The 19,448-nt window shown below is 42.7% G+C and overlaps 1 protein-coding gene across 2 annotated transcripts in view; it reads right to left on the minus strand.

Moving 5' to 3' along the window:
- slc14a2 (solute carrier family 14 member 2) overlaps positions 1-17,140 on the minus strand; it is a 116,670-nt gene extending 99,530 nt beyond the window's left edge. Inside the window, exon 1 of one of the 2 annotated variants that reach the window (XM_043686250.2) lies at positions 16,989-17,140. The gene's annotated coding sequence lies outside the window, so the exon portion shown is untranslated. The remainder of the gene's footprint in view (positions 1-16,988) is intronic. The other variant, XM_043686191.2, reaches the window with a different exon arrangement.
- Between the last annotated feature and the right edge of the window lie 2,308 nt (positions 17,141-19,448).

Below are 19,448 nucleotides of genomic sequence, written 5' to 3' on the forward strand. Positions count from 1 at the left end.
AGGAGAAAATAAAAGACAATTTAACCACCTCTTTATACTCAATGGTGTTACCATCATTAAATTGCCCACTATCAAACCTTGGATGTTCTCATTGATCAGAAACTGCACAGCACAAGTCATATAAATATAATGGCCACAAGAGCAGGTCTGGAGCTAGGAATTTTACAGTGAGTAACTCACCTCCTGACTCCCAAAGCTTGCCCAACATCCACAGGCATAAATCCACAGGTGGTAGTCCACCTGATGAAGGAGCGTTGCTCTGAATGCTAGTGTGCTTCCAATAAAACCTGTTGGACTATAACCTGGTGTTGTGTGATTTTTAACTTTGTACACTCCAGTCCAACACCGGCATCTCCAAATCATAAATCAGGAGTGTGATTGAAAACTCTCTATTTGCCTGGGTGAGTGCAACTCTTACAACAGTCAAGGAACATCCAGGACAAAGCAACAGCTTGGTAGGCACCACATCCAGAAACATCCATTCCCTCCACCACCAATGTTCAGAGATACCAATGTGAACCATCTACACTATGCACGGCACAAATTCACAATGCACTGCACAAGGCTCCTTAGACAGCACCTTTCAAACCCAAGACAACTACCATCTAGAAGAACAAGGGCAGCAAATATGTGGGAATACTCCCACTTGAAAGTTCCCCTTCAAGCCACTTACTGCCTTGACTTGGAAATATATTGAGTTTGAGTTTTTGAGTTTGATTAATTTTTGTCACGTACTGAGATACAGTGAAAAGTATTGTTTTGCACACGATGCAAGCAGATTGTACCATACAAAGTGCATCAGGGTAACAAAGCATTGTGCAGAATACAGTGTTACAGCTGCAGAGGGATCAAAATTAATATTTGAGAGATTCATTTAAAAGTCTGATAACAGCTGGAAGAAGCTGTTCCTGAATCTGTTCATATGTGCATTCAAACTTATACATCCTCTGCCCAATGGAAGAAGGTTGAAATGAATATAACTGGGGTGGGACGGGTCTTTGATTATGTTAGCTTTTTTCCCGAGGCAGCCGGAAGTATAAATGGAGTTGATGGATGGAAGACTGGTTTACATCATGCTCTGGGCTGTTCTCTGTGGTTTCTTGTAATCTTGGGAAGATTAGTTGCCATACCATGCTATGATGCATCCAGATAGAATGCTTTTTATGGTGCATCTGTAAGAAATGGTGAAAGTCCTTGTGGACATGCCAAATTTCCTTAGCCTCGTGAAGAAGTAGAGGTGTTCTGGTGCTTTCTTGACTGTTGCATCAATGTAAATGGACCAGGACAGATAATTGGTGATCATCATTCCCAGGAACTCGATGGTCTCAACAATCTCCACCTCAGCAGACAGTGGTGTGCTCTCCACTCTGCTTACTGAAGTCAATAACCAGCTCCTTTGTTTTGCTGATCGCCGTTTCTTCATTGTCACTCGGTAAAAATCCCAGAACTCCCTCACTAATTGCATTGTGGGTTTATCTACAGTACATGGACTATAGTGGTTCAAAAAGGCAGTTCACCATCACCTTCTGAAGGACAACTAGGGATCTGCAATAAATGCTAGCCCAACCAGCAATGCCTACGTTCCTTAGAGAAGAAAAAACTTTGCTGGACTTCCCTTCTGCGGAGCTTTTTTCTGTTCGAACAGCGTTTTGGGTGCAGTTGGTGTTGGTGCTCAGCCTGCTGAATGATTGAATGATGGAGAACACTTTATGGTCTGAATGGCCAAAATCTGCCTTCTTGATATTATGAAGGAAAGAGCTCAGCTCTTCTAGTTCTGAAAATCAAATCTTGCTGCGTACCTGGTGTTATATCGGGAACACTTATCGAGCCCTCTTGTGAGAAGATCTTGTGGGAGAGTGTTTTAATATTTCCTCAACGACTTTGTATGTAAATATCCCAGAAAAACTTTGTGTCTAGTGACATGTCCCATGTACTAGAAGGTCAGACTGGTAGTCACCTGAACATTTCACACTATTTCTTTTTGTCTTTAAGAGCTAACAATTATTGGGCAAAAGTGCTTTTGTTTTTAAGGCAAAGTTTATTTTCTTGTTCCCTTACCTTGTGTGTGTCTTAAGGTATTTAGACATTCATATTTCAAGTTGTCTGATTTAACTTTGTAATTTGGCTTTACAAATAAACTAAATTAACTTTTGCCAGATAGGTATCATTTTCACAATACATCAAAAATTTGTTGCTTATTCAAAAATTAATAACTGGGTAAAATATTTAAATCTATATTACTGGCACCAGTTGAAGACAGTGTACACTTTCAACCTCAATCAAAACATGGTGCTGTTTTATGTTTATCTACATATAACTTTAAATAATTTACAATTTTAGTTATTTGCTAGGAGAATACATGACTTGCCTTAAGGTGAAAAAGTTGACGTTGAAACTTGTTAACTAGAACGTAATGTTCCAAAAACTGCTTGGTTTTAGGTGCGGAATCTTTCTGCATGGAAAGTAATCACGCAGCACAAGACATCAGCTTTGTTAGAGACAAAATAAACTGCAAAAATCCAAAGTAGACAGACAGGAGGCTGGAAGAACACAGCAAGCCAGGCAGAATCATCAGGTGGAGAAGTCAAAGTCTCAGGTGTAACCCTTCTGTTCAGGCTTTGGCTGAGTTATAACATTCTGACACCTTGAGAACATTAAACCTGGCCCACAGTTTGAGTGCAGTAAGGATGGAATGCTGAAATAACATAGGTGTTAATTTTTGGGTAAAAGTTTAAACTGACACTTCAACTACCCACTCAGATGAGCATCAAAGATTATAAAAAAACATAAGAAAAAGGAATGGATATAAGTCATTTTGCCTATTGATTCTGTTCCAATATTTAATAAGGTTCATAGCTCCTTGAAGGTGGAGTCGCAGATATCAAAGATAGTGAAGAAAGCCTAGTATGATTGCCATTATTGCTCAGTGCACTGTATAGGAGTTGGGAGGTCATCTATACAGGACATTGGTTAGGCCACTATTGGAATTCTGTGTGCAATTCCAGTCTCCCTGCTGTGGGAAAGAGGTTGTGAAACTTGAATGGGTTCAGAAAAGATTTACAATAGTGTTTGAGTTATAGGTAGAATCTAAACAGACTGCGGCAATTTTCCCTGGAGCATTGGAGTCTGAGGGGTGACCTTATAGAGGTTTATAAAATCATGAGGGGCATGGATAGAGTAAATAGAAAAGGACTTTTCCCCAGAGTGGGGGAGTCCAAAACTAGAAGACATAGATTTAAGGTGAGAGGAGAAAGATTTAAAAGGGCCCTAAGGGGCAACCTTTTCACACAGAGAGTGGTCGTGTTTGGAATGGGCTGCCAGAGGAAGTGGTGGAGGCTAGTACAATTGCAACATTTGAAAGGCATCTGGATGGGTACATGAACAGGAAGGGTTTAGAGGGATATGGACCAAATAGGACTAGATTTATTTAGGAAATTTGGGCGGCATGGTTGAATTGAACTGAAGAGTCTGTTTTTGTGCTGTATGTCTCTATGACTCTAAGATCATGCCTTATCTGTTCGTGCCATGATCATTTTCATGCCAGCCCCATATAATCTATCACACCCTTTTAGATAGACATCTGCCAAACTCTGCTTTAAATCAATGACCCAGCTCTCTGGGCTCTCTGAGGTAGAGAATTACAAAGTCTGTTGACTCTGAGAGAAGAAATTCCTTCCCCTTCTCTTGTCTTAATCAGGAGGCCACCTATTTCTAAACTGAGTTCCCTACTTCCAGATTCCTCCTTGAGGAATGACATTATTTCAGAATCTACCTGTCAAGTCCTCAGAATCTTATGATCTGAACCTTTATCTTTCATTAAGATCATCTTTCATTCAGTGAGTGTCGGCTCAATCTACTGAACCCTTTGTCATAAGTCAACCCTTTCATCTCCAAGGAACATTCTCTGCAATACCTCTAATGAAAAAGGATCTCCAAGGCCATCACAAAGGGGAGGGTGCTAGAAAAACTGAAAAGTCTAAAAGTGGATAAATCAACCTAGACCAGATGGACTACACCTGAGAGTTCTGAAGGTGATAGCTGAAGAGATAGTGGAGGCTTTAGTAATGATCTTTCAGTGGAGTCAGGGAGGGTCCCAGAGGACTGGAAAATCACTAATGTAGCCCGCCTGTTTAAGCAGGGAGTAACACAAAATCCGGGAAATGAGTAGCCTGACCTCGCTGGTAAGATTTTGGAGTCCATTGCGAAGGATGAGATTTCTGAATACTTGGTAAAATAGGGCAAAGTCACCATGGTTTCATCAAGGGGAGGCATGCCTCACTAATCTATTAGATTTCTTTGAAGAGTAATAAGCAGGTTAGACCAAGGAGAGCCAATAAATGTTATCTATCTGGACTTCAAGAAGGCCTTTGATAAGGTGCTGCACAGGAGGCTCCTGAGTAAGATAAGGGCCTGTGGTGTTAGAGGCAAGGTGCTAGCATGGATAGAAGCTTGGCTGTCTGACAGAAGGCAGAGAGGGGGTGACGTGGTGTTCCACAAGGGTCAGTGTTGGGGTCACAATTTTTCACTTTTCCATTAATGATCTAGAGAAAGGAACTGAGGGCATTATGGCTAAGTTTGCAGATGATACAAAAATGGGTGGAGGGCAGATAACATTGAGGAGATGGGAAGGCTGCAGAAAGATTTAGACAGGTTAGGAGAGTGGGCAAAGAAGAGGCAGATGGAATATAACTTGGGAAAGTGTGAGGTCATGCACTTTGCTGGGAAAAAGAATAGAGGCATGGACTATTTTCTAAATGGGGAGAAAATTCAGAAATCTGAAGTGCAAAGGGACTTGGGAATCCTAGTCCTGGATTCATATAAAACATAGAACATACAGCACAGAACAGGCCCTTCAGCCCTTGATGTTGCGCGACCTGTGAACTATTCTCAGCTCGTCCCCCTATACTATCCCATCATCATCCATGTGCTTATCCAAGGATTGTTTAAATCTCCCAAATGTGGCTGAGTTGACTACATTAGCAGGTAGGGCATTCCACACCCTTACCACTCTCTGAGTAAAGAACCTGCCTCTGACATCTGTCTTAAATCTATCACCCCTCAATTTGTAGTTATGCCCCCTCGTATAAGCTGACGTCATCATCCTAGGAAAAAGACTTTCACTGTCTACTCTATCTAATCCTCTGATCATCTTGCATGTTTCTATCAAATCCCCTCTTAGCCTTCTTCTTTCCAATGAGAACAGACACAAGTCTCTCAGCCTTTCCTCATAAGACCTTCCCTCCAGACCAGGCAACATCCTGGTAAATCTTCTCTGCACCATTTCCAATGCTTCCACATCCTTCCCGAATATGGCGACTAGAACATATTCCAAGCGTGGCCTCAGTAGTGTTTTGTATAGTTGCAGCATGACATTGTGGCAACTGATGAAGGTTGAAACTTTATTGCTGGAACAGCACAGCAGGTCAGACAGCATCCAGGGAACAGGAGATTCGACGTTTCGGGCACAGGCCCTTCTTCAGGCCCTTCCTGAAGAAGGGCCTGTGCCCGAAACGTCGAATCTCCTGTTCCCTGGATGCTGTCTGACCTGCTGTGCTGTTCCAGCAATAAAGTTTCAACTTTGATCTCCAGCATCTGCAGACCTCACTTTCTCCCCATTGTGGCAACTGACTAAACCTGCAAGGTAAACTTGCAGGTTTAGTCAGTAGTTAGGAAAAGGCAAAAAGTGTGGTGCTGGAAAAGTTCCGCGGGTTAGGCAGCATCTGAGGAGCAGGAGAGTCGATGTTTTGGGCATAAGACCTTCATCAGAAGTATTAGGAAGGCAAATACAATTTCGTCATTCATCTCGAAAAGACTAGAATGTAAGCACTTTTGGGCCCCATACCTCAGGACAGATGTATTGGCCTTGGAGCAGGTCCAGAGGAGTTCATGAGAATGATCTCAAGAATGAAAGGCTTAATGTAGGAGTAACGTTTGAGGACTCTGGGATACTTGATGGAGTTTAGAAGTAAGACGGGGGTGGTGGATGTGATTGAAATATTCAGAATACTGAATAGCCTGGACAGAGTGGATGTTGGGAAGATGTTTCCATTGGTAGGAGAGACTAGGACCTGAGGGCACAGTCTTAGAGTAAAGGAAAGACCCTTTAGAATGGAGATAAGGAGAAACCTTTTTAGCCAGAGAGTGGTGAATCTGTGGAATTCATTGCCACAGAAGGCTGTGGAGGCCTGGTCATTGAGTATATTTAAATCAGAGATAGGTAAGTTCTTGATTACCTAGATGATCTAAGGGAGAAAGGGAAAATGATTGAATGGCTGAGCAGACTTGATGGGCCAAATGGCCTAATTTCTGCCCCTATGTCTTATCGTCTTATGGTCTTATAGTCTTTACAGGAAGCAGGGTGTGAGGATGTATAGCCAAAGTAACTGGGGGAAGTCAAGAAATATGGTGCTGGAAAAGCATAGCCAGTCAGGCAGCATCTGAGGAGCAGGAGAATTGACGTTTCGAGCATAAGCTCTTCCACAGGAATGAGGCTTGTGGGCCAAGGGGACTGAGAGATAAATGAGAAGAGGGTAGAGCTGAGACAAGGCAGCTGGGAATGCGATAGGTAGATGACGCTGGGAGTGAAAGTGATAGGTCGGACAGGAGGGTGGAGCATAGGTGGGAAGAAAGATGTATGGGTAGAACCATTCAAGAAGGTGGTGCCACATTGGAAGGCCTATACTGTGATAAGGTGTGGGGAGGGGAAATGAGGAAACTAGTGAAATCCACATTGATCCCTTGTGATCCCACCTGTGCTATCGACGTTTCGGGCAAAAGCCTCAGAAGTGGAAACAGAGATGTTGAGGAAGGGAAGGAAGGAGTCAAGGATGGATCAAGTGAAGGTGACAGTGGGGTGGAAATTGGAAGTGAAATTGATAAACTTCTCCAATTCCGGTTAAGAGAGGGAAGCAGCTCTGATGATATCATTAATATAATGGAAAAAGAGTTTAGGTGTTTGGCAGAATAAGACTGAAACAAAGAATGTTTCATGATCCCACAAAGTCACAGGCATAACTGGGGGCAATGAAGCTTCTGACTGTCTGCAAAAAAGACCCTGAGCTTCCAATTGCCTGTCATTTCAGCACACCACTTTGTTCTCTGGCCAACATCTCTGTCTCAGCGAAGCTCAGTGCAAGCTGAAAGAATAACACCTCATTTTCCACAGCCTTCTGGACTCAATATCAAGTTCAACAATTTTAGGGTTTGATGCACCTTCTCCCATGTCCTTACCCCCACCCCCATACGCGAGGCCTTGTTATTACACACACTTGTTATTACACATTGTTAACCACTAATAGTCTCCCATCAGCAGCCATTCATTCTCCTTTCCTGTCCATTATCCACTCCTTTTTCTGGCCAACTGTTCTTCTCTTTGGACTTCATCTCCAATGTTTGTAAATATCCTATCATTTACTCCTTATTACCTCCCCCACCCTATCTTATGCAATAATAAGAATTCATGACACAAAGGTCAGTAGAGTTGTTGATAGTGCTGAAGGATGTTGCAGGTTACATAGGGACATAAATAAGCTGCACAGCTGGGCTAAGAGGTGGCAGATGGAGTTTAATGTGGAAAAGTGTGAGGTGATTCACTTTGGAAGAAGCAACAGATATAAAGAGTACTGGGCTAATTGTAAGATTCCTGGCAGTGTAGATGAACAGAGAGATCTCAGGGTCCATGTACATAGATCCGTGGAAGTTGCCACCCAGGTTGATAGGGTTGTTAAGAAGGTATACAGTGTGTTATTGGTAGAGGAATTGAATTTCAGAGCCATGAGGTCTGCAGCTGTACAAAATTCTGGTGTGGCCGCATTTGGAGTATTGCATATAGTCACTGCATTATAGGAAGGATGTGGAAGCTTTGGAAAGGGTTCAGAAATAATTTACAAGGATGTTGCGTGGTATGGAGGGAATGTCTTATGAGGAAAGGCTGAGGGACTTGAAGCTGTTTTGTTTGAGAGAAGAAGGTTGAGTGGTGTCTTAATTGAGTCATGTAAGATAATCAGACAGTTAAAGAGAGTCAAAAGTGAGAACCTTTTTCCTCGGATGGTGATGGCTAGCACACAGGGACATAGCTTTAAATTGAGGGGTGATAGTTATAGGACAGATGTCAGAGGTAGTTTCTTTACTCAGAGAATAGTAGGGGCATGGAACACCCTGCCTGCAACAGCAGTAGACATGCCAACTTTAAGGGCATTTAAATGGTCATTGGATAAACATATGGATGAGAATGGAATAGTGTAGGATAGAAAGGCTTCAGATTGATTCCACAGATTGGCACAACATAAGGGCTGAAGGCCTTGTACTGCGCCGTAATGTTCTGTGTTCTATTTTTCTAGCTACCATCAGTTCTGAAGACAGGTCCCTGGATCCAAAACGTTAACTCTGATTTTTCTCCACAGATACTGCTAGACCTACTGAGCTTTTTGGGCAATTTCTCCTAGAATCCCTACAGTGTGGAAACAGGCCCTTCGACCCAATAAGTCTACACTGACACTCTGAAGAGCAACCCACCCAGACACATTTCCCAAACCCAATTGCTCGACATTTACCCCTATTTAATGCACCTAACCTACAATCCCTGAACACTAGGGCAATTTAGCATGGTCAGTTCGCCTAACCTGCACCTCTTTGGATTATGGGAGGAAACCAGTGCACCCAAAGGAAACCCACACAGATGGAGGGAGATAGTGCAAACTCCACACTGACAGTCGCCTGAGGCTGGAATCGAACCTGGGTCCCTGGTGCTGTGATTTCCAGCATCTGCAGTAGAGTCATAGAGTCATAGAGATGTACAGCATGGAAGCAGACCCTTCGGTCCAACCAGTCCATGCCAACCAGATATCCCAACCCAATCTAGTCCCACCTGCAAGCATCCGGCCCATATCCCTCCAAACCCTTCCTATTCATATGTCCATCCAATTGCCTCTTAAATGTTGCAATTGTACCAGCCTTCACTACATCCTCTGGCAGCGCATTCCATACACGTATCAACCTCTGCAAGAAAAAATTGCCCCTTAGATCTCTTTTATATCTTACCCCCCTCACCCTAAACCTATGCCCTCTAGTTCTGGACTCCCCAACCCCAGGGAAAAGATTTTGCCTATTTATCCTATCCATGCCCCTCATAATTTTGTAAACCTCTATAAGGTCACCCCTCAGCCTCCGACGCTCCAGGGAAAACAGCCCTAGCCTGTTCAGCCTCTCCTTATAGCTCAGATCCTCCAACCCTGGCAACATCCTTGTAAATCTTTTCTGAACCCTTTCAAGTTTCACAACATCTTTCCGATAGGAAGGAGACCAGAATTGCACACAATATTCCAACAGTGGCCTAACCAATGTCCGTACAGCCACAACATGACCTCCCAACTCCTGTACTTAATATTCTGACCAATAAAGAAAAGCATACCAAACGCCTTCTTCACTATCCTATCTACCTGCGACTCCACTTTCAAGGAGCTATGAACCTGCACTCTAAGGTCTCTTTGTTCAGCAACACTCCCTAGGACCTTACCATTAAGTGTATAAGTCCTGCTAAGATTTGCTTTTCCAAAATGCAGCACCTCACACTTATCTGAATGAAACTCCATCTGCCAGTTCTCAGCCCATTGGCCCATCTGGTCCAGATCCTGTTGTAATCTGAGGTAACCCTCTTCGCTGTCCACTACACCTCCAATTTTGGTGTCATCTGCAAACTTACTAACTGTACTTCTTATGCTCGCATCCAAATCATTTATGTAAATGACAAAAAGAGGGGCCAGCACCGATCCTTGTGGCACTCCACTGGTCACAGGCCTCCAGTCTGAAAACCAACCCACCATCACCATCCTCTGTCTTCTACTTTTGAGCCAGTTCTGTATCCAAATGGCTAGTTCTCCCTGTATTCCATAAGATCTAACCTTGCTAATCGGTCTCCCATGGGGAACCTTGTTGAATGCCTTACTGAAGTCCATATAGATCACATCTACCACTCTGCCCTCATCAATCTTCTTTGTTACTTCTTCAAAAAACTCAATCAAGTTTGTGAGACATGATTTCCCATGCACAAAGCCATGTTGACTATCCTGAATCAGTCCTTGCCTTTCCAAATACATGTACATCCTGTCCCTCAGGATACCCTCCAACAACTTGCCCCACCGAGGTCAGGCTCACCGGTCTATAGTTCCCTGGCTTGTCTTTACCGCCCGTCTGAAACAGTGGCACCACGTTTGCCAACCTCCAGTCCTCCGGCACCTCACCTGTGACTATCGATGATACAAATATCTCAGCAACAGGCCCAGCAGTCACTTCTCCAGCTTCCCACAGAGCTCTCGGGTACACCTGATCGGGTCCTGGGGATTTATCCACTTTTAACCGTTTCAAGACATCCAGCCCTTCCTCCTCTGTAATCTGGACATTTTGCAAGATGTCACCATCTATTTTCCTACAGTTCTTTCAATGTTTAGTCTAATTAACATATAGATTCCATACAATGCTTATTATCTCTCCAGTTCTAACTTAAACGAGAGCTTTAGTTTGGTAAAACAAAGGAACATAAATCTGAGCAAAGAATTACTTCTCTGCTTCCTTAATTAATGTCGTCGAGCTTCAGTTGTCAGGGCTCACTGTGTGCCAATCCTCCCCTTCGACCACTCCTTGTTGTATAAAAGACCAAAACAACATCTTGCTGCTGACTGTGTTGAATTCCAGAGTTCACTCTTCCATTAAATTTAACACTTAGAATTTCCACACTCTCAAAATTCCTGACCTCAGTACTCTATTGAAGCTGTACTCTGTTGAACTGGCCTCTGTGCTATTTCACGTACATATTGGGTGGTGGTTGTAAAGGAAAGTCATGCTTATTACAGTGCATTTTTGCAAGTTATAAGTGGGAAATCTCCACTTGCCTTTTCTTTTATTCATTCACGTGGTGTGGACATTGCTGACAAGTTCAGCATTTATTGTCCATCCCTAATTGACCAGAGGGCTGTTAAGTGTCAACTACATTGCTGTGGATCTGCAGTCACATGCTGGCCAGATCAGGTAAAGACAGAAGTTTCTTTTCCAAAAGCATATTGTTATTGACTTGGTATGGTTGTTAAATATTATACATCACTGGGTTGCCAGACATGTATTTGTGGAGTCCAACACAGAAACAGCCCCTTCAGTCCAACTCCTCCATGCCGACTAAGTTTCCCAAACTAAATTAGTTCCAGTTAGAGTCATAGAGTCATAGAGATGTACAGCATGGAAACAGACCCTTCGGTCCAACTCATTCACGTTGACCAGATATCCCAACCTAATCTGGTCCCATTTGCCAGCACTTGGCCCATATCCCTCCAATCCCTTCCTATTCATATAGCCATCCAGATGCCTTTTAAATGCTGTAATTGTACCAACCTCCACACTTCCTCTGGCAGCTCATTCTGTACACGCATCATCCTCTGTATGAAAAAGTTGCCCCTTAGGTCTGTTTTATATCTTTCCCCTTTCAAACTAAACCTATTCCCTCTAGTTCTGGACTCCCCCACCCCAGGGAAAAGACCTTGTCTATTTATCCTATCCATGCCCCTCATGATTTTATAAACCTCTATAAGGTCACCCCTCAGACTCCAACCGTACGGGGAAAGCAGCCCCAGCCAACTCAGCCTCTACCTATAGCTCAAATCCTCCAACCCGGCAACATCCTTGTAAATCTTTTCTGAACTCTTACAAGTTTCACAACATCCTTCCAATAGTAAGGAGACCAGAATTGCACGCAATATTTCAAACGTGGCTTGACCAATGTCCTGCAGAGCCGCAATGTGACCTTCCAGTACTCTGACCAATCAAGGAAAACGTGCCAAGACACCGTCTTCACAATCCTATTTACCTGTGACTCGACTTTTAATTGCTTGTATTTGGTTCATATCTCTCCAAACCTTTCCTATTCATGTACCTGTCCAAATTTCTTTTAAATGTTATAACTGTACCGACATCTACCATTTCCTTTGCCAGTTCATTCCACATATGAACCATCATCTTTGTGAAAGAGTTGACCCTCAGGTCCATTTTAAATATTTCTTCTCTCTCCTTAAAAATATGTCCCCTAGTTTTGACTCTGTCTCTCCAGGGAAAAGACCTTTGCTATTCACCTTATTTATGCCCATATGATTTCATAAACCTCTGTGAAGTCATACCTCAATCCCTTACTATTCAGTGAAAAAGTCCCAGTCTATCAGTCTATTCTTTTACTCAAATCCTCCATTCCTGCCAACATCCTGGTAATTTTTTTCTGAACCCGCTCCAATTTAATAATATCTTTCCCATTACAGGGAGTCCAGAACTGTACACAGAGTTTCAAAAGTTGCCTTGCCAATGTTCTGTACCACCTCAACATGATGGGACAACTCCTATACTAGTGGTCTGAGCAATGAAGGCAAGAGTGTTAACCACCCTGTCTACCTGCAATGCAACTTTCAAAGGACTATATACCTGAACCCCAGATGTCTCTGTTCAACAACATTACCCAGGGGCCTACTATTAAGTGTTTAAGTCCTACCATTGTTTGTCATACCAAAATGCAATACCTCACATTTATCCACATTAAACTCCATCAGCCACTCCTCAACCCACTGGCTCAATTGATCAAGATTCCTTTGTAATCTTAGATCATCTCCTTTACTGTCAACTACACCGACAATTTTGATGTCATCTGCAAGCTTATAAGCCATGCCTCCTAAATTCTCACCCAAATTGTTTGTTTTTAACATTAATTGCCATACTCACCTTATTCCAATGCAAATGAGGATCATCCTTACTTGCAATTACTAAAGGAGTGACTGCACTTCCAGTGTCTGGCTGACAGTGTTAGAACAGGTTGATATTATTACTCATCTTCGAACTTAGGATTCACAATATCTATCTTTCAAGTGAGACTTCCTGGCTCTTTGTACAAAGCTTTCTTTACCATTAGTAAAAGTAAAAATACTTTTCAAAAAGGACTGCTGTTCTGAGATTATTCATGCAGACATTTAGGCCAGATATTTGGACTTTCTTTAGGTATTACAAAGAATTTTGTACTTCCTTTTGCTTTGCATTGCCCTTGGGACTCAAAATATTTTGAGATAACTGAGGTAGAATTAGAGGACTGAAAAATGGCTTCCCAATGAGAATACCATTTCAAGTATTCCATTTGCTCATGAAAGAACAGGACTAACAAGAGATTGCAGCAATGTTAAATAAATCAGTGTACAACAGAAAGCAAACACAGAGAATTCTGGTCTGGCAGCATTTATGGAGAGAGACAGTTAATATTTTGAGTTTGACATGGCTGTTCTACAGAACTGAGAACCCAGAACCAGGCAACTCAATATATTCGATTTTTTAGTATTCTAGTATGGATTACTAAGAGGACCATAATTCGTTTATGAATTGCTGCATTCCCACAGGCTGTAGGGTATATCCTCCATCTATTTACATGTCACCAAAGGTACAGTCCATATTGATATAGAGTCATAGATGTACAACATGGAAACGGATCCTTCAGTCCAACTCATTGGTGCCGACCAGATATCTTAATCTAATCTAGTCCCATTTACTAGCAATTGGCCGATATCCTTCTAAATCCTTCCTATTCAAAGACCTCTATTCAGATACCTATCAACCTGCGACTCTACTTTCAAGGAGCTGGGAACCTGCACTACAAGGTCTCTTTGTTCAGCAACACTCCCCAGGACATTACCATTAAGTGTATAAGTGCTGTTCTGATTTGCTTTTGCAAAATGCAGCACCTTACCTTTATCTAAATTAAACTCTGTCTGCCACTACTCAGCCCATTGGCCCATCTAGATTTTAGATTTAGATTTCGAATCCCTACAATGTGGAAACAGGCACTTCAGCCCAATAAGTTCACACCGACCCTCCAAAGAGTGACCCACCCAGACCCATTCTCCTACCCTATATTTACCCTTGACTAATGCACATAACCTACGCATCCCTGAACACTCTGAGCAATTTAGCAGGGCCATTTCACCTAGCCTGTACATCTTTGGATTGTGGGAGGATGGGAGCAAACCCTACACAGACAGTTGCAGGAGACTGGAATCAAACTCGGGTCCCTGGTGCTGTGAGGCAGCAGTGCTAACCACTGAGCCATCGTCCTGTCCATTGTACTCTGAGGTAAGCTTCTTCGCTGTCCACTACACCTCCGAGTTTGGTATCATCTGCAACTAACATACTAACCATCCCTCCTATGTTCACATTCAAATCATGTTTATAAATGATGAAAAGCAGTTGACCCAGCACCAATCCTCGTGGCGCACAATGGTCATAGGCCTCCAGTCTAAGGCAACCCTTCATCACCACCTCTGTCTTCTACCTTTGAGCCAGTTCTGTATCCAAATAGTTAGTTCTCCCTGTATTCCATGAGATCTAATCTTGCTAACCAGTCTACCATGAGGAACCTTGTTGAACACCTTACTGAAGCTCACATAGATCACATCTACCGCTCTGCCCTCATCAATCCTCTTCATTATTTCTTCAAAAAATCAAACAAATTCGTGAGACATGATTTCCCATGCACAAATCCATGTGTACTATCTCTAATCAGTCCTTGCCTCCCAAACACATGTAAATCCTGTCCCTCAGGATTCCCGCCAAAAACCTGCCCACCACCAATATCACACTTGCTGGTCTATAGTTCTCTGGCTTTTCCTTACCACCTTTTCTTAAACAGTAGCACCACGTTAGCCAACTTCCAGTGTTCTAGCACCTCACCTGTGACTATCGATGATACAAATATCTCAGCAAGGGGCCTAGCAAGCACTTACCTAACTTTCCACAGAGTTTAAGAGTACCCCTGATCAGATCCTCAGGATTTAATCACCTTTATGTATTTTAAAATATCCAGCACCTCCTTCTCTGTAATATGGACATTTTTTCAAGATGTCACCATCTATTTCCCCATATTCTATATCTTCATTGTCCTTCTCCACAGCAAGCACTGAAGCAAATCATTTGTTTAGTATCTCCCCTATCTTCTGTGGTTCCACATATAGGCTGCCTTGCTGATCTTTGAGGGACCCTCTTCTCTCCTGAGTTACCTTTTGTCCTTAATGTATTTATAAATTCCCTTTGGATTCTCCTTACCCGTATTTACCAAAGCTGTCTCGTGCCCCATTTTTACCCTCCTGATTTCCCTCTTAAGTATACTTCTACTGCCTTATATTCTTCTGAGGATTCACTTGATCTCTGCTATCTATACCTACATATACTTCCTTCTTTTACTTAACCAAAACCTCTTCTTCTCTAGTCATCCAGCATTCCTTACACCTACCAGCCTTTCCTTTCACCCGAACAGGATTATACTGTGTCTGGACTCTCGTTATCTCACTTTTGAAGGCTTCCCATTTTCCAGCCTTCCCTTTACATGTGAACATCTACCCCCAATCAGCTTTTGAAAGTTCTTGTTTAATACTGTAAAATTTAGCCTTCCTCCAATTTAGAGCTTCAACTTTTAGATCTGATCTATCCTTGTCCTTCATTAATTGAAAACGAATAGAATTATGGTTGCTGGCCCCTGATGTGCTCCCCCACTGACACCTCAGTCACCTACCCTGCCGTATTTCCCAAAAGGAAGTAAAGTTTAGCATCTTCTCTGTTAGGTACATCCACAAACTGAATCAGAAAGTTTTCTTGTACACACTTAACAAATTCTGCTTCACCTGAACCCTTAACACTATGGCAGTCCCAGTCTATGTTTGGAAAGTTAAAATCACCTACCATAATCCTCTTATTCTTACAATCCCAATAGGGTGATCATCCTTTCTTATTTCTCAGTTCCATATCCGCCACAAATTCACCTGCACCTCCCCACACATCATCTATTGCATCCGCTGCACCCGATGTGGCCTCCTCTATATTGGGGAGACAGGCCGCCTACTTGCGGAACGTTTCAGAGAACACCTCTGGGACACCCGGACCAACCAACCCCACCACCCCGTGGCTCAACACTTTAACTCCCCCTCCCACTCTACCAAGGACATGCAGGTCCTTGGATTCCTCCATCGCCAGACCATAGCAACACGACGGTTGGAGGAAGAGCACCTCATCTTCCGCCTAGGAACCCTCCAACCACAAGGGATGAACTCAGATTTCTCTAGTTTCCTCATTTCCCCTCCCCCCACCTTGTCTCAGTCAACCCTCTCGAACTCAGCACCACCTTCCTAACCTGCAATCTTCTTCCTGACCTCTCCGCCCCCACCCCATCCGGCCTACCACCCTCACCTTGACCTCTTTCCACCTATCGCATTTCCAACGCCCCTCCCCCAAGTCCCTCCTCCCTACCTTTAATCTTAGCCTGCTGGACACACTTTCCTCATTCCTGAAGAAGGGCTTATGCCCGAAACATCGATTCTCCTGTTCCTTGGATGCTGTCTGACCTGCTGCGCTTTTCCAGCAACACATTTTCAGCTCTATTTCTTAGTTCCACCCAAATAACTTCCCTGGATGTATTTCCAGGAATATCCTCCCTCAGTACAGCTGTAATGCTATCCCTTGACAAAAAAGCCACTCCCCCTCCTCTCCTGCCTCCCTTTCTATCCTTCCTGTAGTATTTGTATCCTGGAACGTTAAGCTGCCAGTCCTGCCCATCCCTCAGTCATACTTCTGTAATCGCTATGATATCCCAGTCCCATGTTCCGAATATGCCCTGAGTTCATCTGCCTTCCCTGTTAGGCCCCTTGCATTGAAATAAATGTAGTTCAATTCATTAGTCCAACCTTGTTCTTTGTTTTGTTCCTGCCTGCCCTGACTGATTGACTCGCTCCCTTTCCCAACTGTACCAGTCTCAATCTCTTTCCTCACTATCTCTTTGGGTCCCACCCACCCACCTTATTAGTTTAAATTCTCCCAAGCAGCTCTAGCAAATCTCCCAGCCAGTATGTTGTTCCCCTTCCAATTCAGGTGCAATCTGTCCTTCTTGTACAGGTCTCTTCTAAAAATGTTTGAGCTGTTGTGATACTTTGTACCTTCATCAGTTCAGTGACTTGATGATTGTTGAAGTTCACTTCTCCCAAAGAGTTATGTAGAATCACGAGTTCTGCAGAACAGTGCTTCAAGGATCATTAGAATTGAACTTTTTGGGAAGATTCTGATGCCTGAATAGACCCACGAGAGCATTATAGTTTCCACCCAGCACTGCTTGAGGCAGTTGTGAAGCACACAGCATTTGATGGTAGATATCTCAAAGGAAGTCAGAGAGCTTAAAACTCCTGATGTTGCAGACCAGGATTCTGAACAGCAGGAAACAGGAAGAGTGGAAATAATTGCTGGAAATTTGAAAGTTCATTTGGCACACATTCACAAATTGACAAAGCACTAGTGTTCAGAAGTGTCAACCATCATTATCAGTACATTCTCCATGATTTAACTAAAGTCCTTGCACCAAGCAATCAAATTCTATTTTAACCTATTTATAAAAGTGTTTTATTTTAACTATGCATACTCCTTGTTCAGTATCTCTTCTGTCTTATTCTAGCATTTCTTCAATGTGTCATGACAAGGTTTGCTGTTGAAAATGTAAGTGGCTGCTGAAAGATGGATGTGGTTTTTCTCTTGAGAATTTTTAAGGTGTAGGATAGACATGGAAAAAGCTGAGGGTAGAGCCTGACTGATGTGTCTAAGATTTATAAGGGCCTTAAACAGGATGGATAGGAAGCAACTGTCCCTTTAGTTGAACGGTCAATAATAAGGGGGCATAATTTTAAAGTGAAAGGCAGGAGGTTTAGAAAGGGTTTTAATGAATTTTCTTTTCACCCAGAGGGTGGTGGGAATCTGGAATGCACTGCCTGGGAGGATAATGAAGGTGGGAAACTGGAAAGTGGGATTAATGTAAATAGGTCAGTAGGTATCATATTAAAGGGATGGAGATGACAGAGCATTGGAAGCCACAAGGTATTACAGGAGTGGGGGGTGGGGGGGTGGGGGTGGTCATTGATGGTCACGAGCACCACCCTGGTTTTGATCGTGAGACAGTGCAAAGTGATATTTGGTATTACTAAGCTTTTGGCCTGGCGCTCTCGGGGTACAGTGTGGTATCAGTTTCAGGACAGGGTTTAGTGCAATGCTATTGCCTGCTGCTGTTGAGGAAAGATGTGGCTTTCCTCTCCATCACTCTGTCTACCAGCATCTCCAACATGCCTCTTTTGACCATTTCCAGGGCAATCCTTCCCACTATGAATAGCAATTTCTTACTTGCAGTGTTTGAACTTGTGCAAAGCTGAGGTTTAAATGTGGCACCAGCGGCAGAAAAATTGCAATGTCCCACAGCAGTGAGCATTTCTGCTTGTAGTGAATGCAAGATAGATTGACAGTAGTACTATGGTGGTGTGGTGCATAGTTAACAAAGTAAGCAGTGTAAATTTGAGAAAATGAGCTGAAGCTTGCAGAGAGAAACCATTCAACACTTGGCCAGATATTGGGAAAATTCAGGCCAAGAGACATTGAACTGAATTTTCACAGTAGGAGAAAGTGAGGACTGCAGATGCTGGGGATCAGAGTCAAAAAGTGTGGCACTGGAAAAGCACAGCCAGTCAGGTAGCGTCCAAGGAGCAGGAGAATCGATGTTTCGAGCATAAGCCCATGACACCATACCAGCCCAAATTTGCTCAATATCTGCCAATGTATTAATCGGAAATAAGGATTCAACTATATTCTAAATTGTCCAAAATACTCTACTGGTGAGCTTGATTCCTGCACAAAGCAAAATTGCTGAATCACCTACATATTCCATGATCTTTGTCTTAAAAGTCAGACTTGGAAAAAAATGGACAATATGTACACATTGAAGTTTGGGATGACATTGACTTTTGGCTTTTGACTTAGCATGAGCCATAGAGATTAGACAATGAGTAAATGCAAAAGAAATGACAGGTAATGTGACTTCTGAGAAGTTTAGAGAGTTAATTCAATATTGACCAATACAACAGCACTGTTGACCCACTACAAATGTGGACACTGTCAAGACTGAAAACAACAAATAGATGTACACTAAAACTATTGCATTCCATCTTAGTGAATAATGCAAATGGAATAAAGTAGGATGAAGGAAAATAATTTGGTGTGGTTTTTGTAAAGGTGACTAAAATGTAACAGTAATGGTTTCTGAGGATGCATCGACTTGGTTCAATAGACTTTGATTGAATAATTTGATATGTTACAATTGGCAGTGCTTTGCAGTGTAAGTTTAAGTTAAGTAGTGGGCACAAAAGTGAGCATCACTTCTATTTGGGGGTGAGTCTGTTTCTCTCATGTAACAATCTGGTTCTCGGCTCATTACATATACATACACAAGGAGCATGGCAAATTACATGGTTGGGGGTGTTCCTGTTGTTACCTTCAGAGGTTGAAAGTCCTGGAATAGATTCTATTGAATTATTTATCTTCATTTTTCCTCCACTTAATTATTTTAGATCTATAATGTGATCCAA

This window comes from Chiloscyllium plagiosum, unplaced genomic scaffold, assembly GCF_037043375.1.
Source record: "Chiloscyllium plagiosum isolate Xiang-an unplaced genomic scaffold, Cpla_swu_hap1 HiC_scaffold_1, whole genome shotgun sequence".
Lineage (NCBI taxonomy): Eukaryota > Metazoa > Chordata > Chondrichthyes > Orectolobiformes > Hemiscylliidae > Chiloscyllium > Chiloscyllium plagiosum.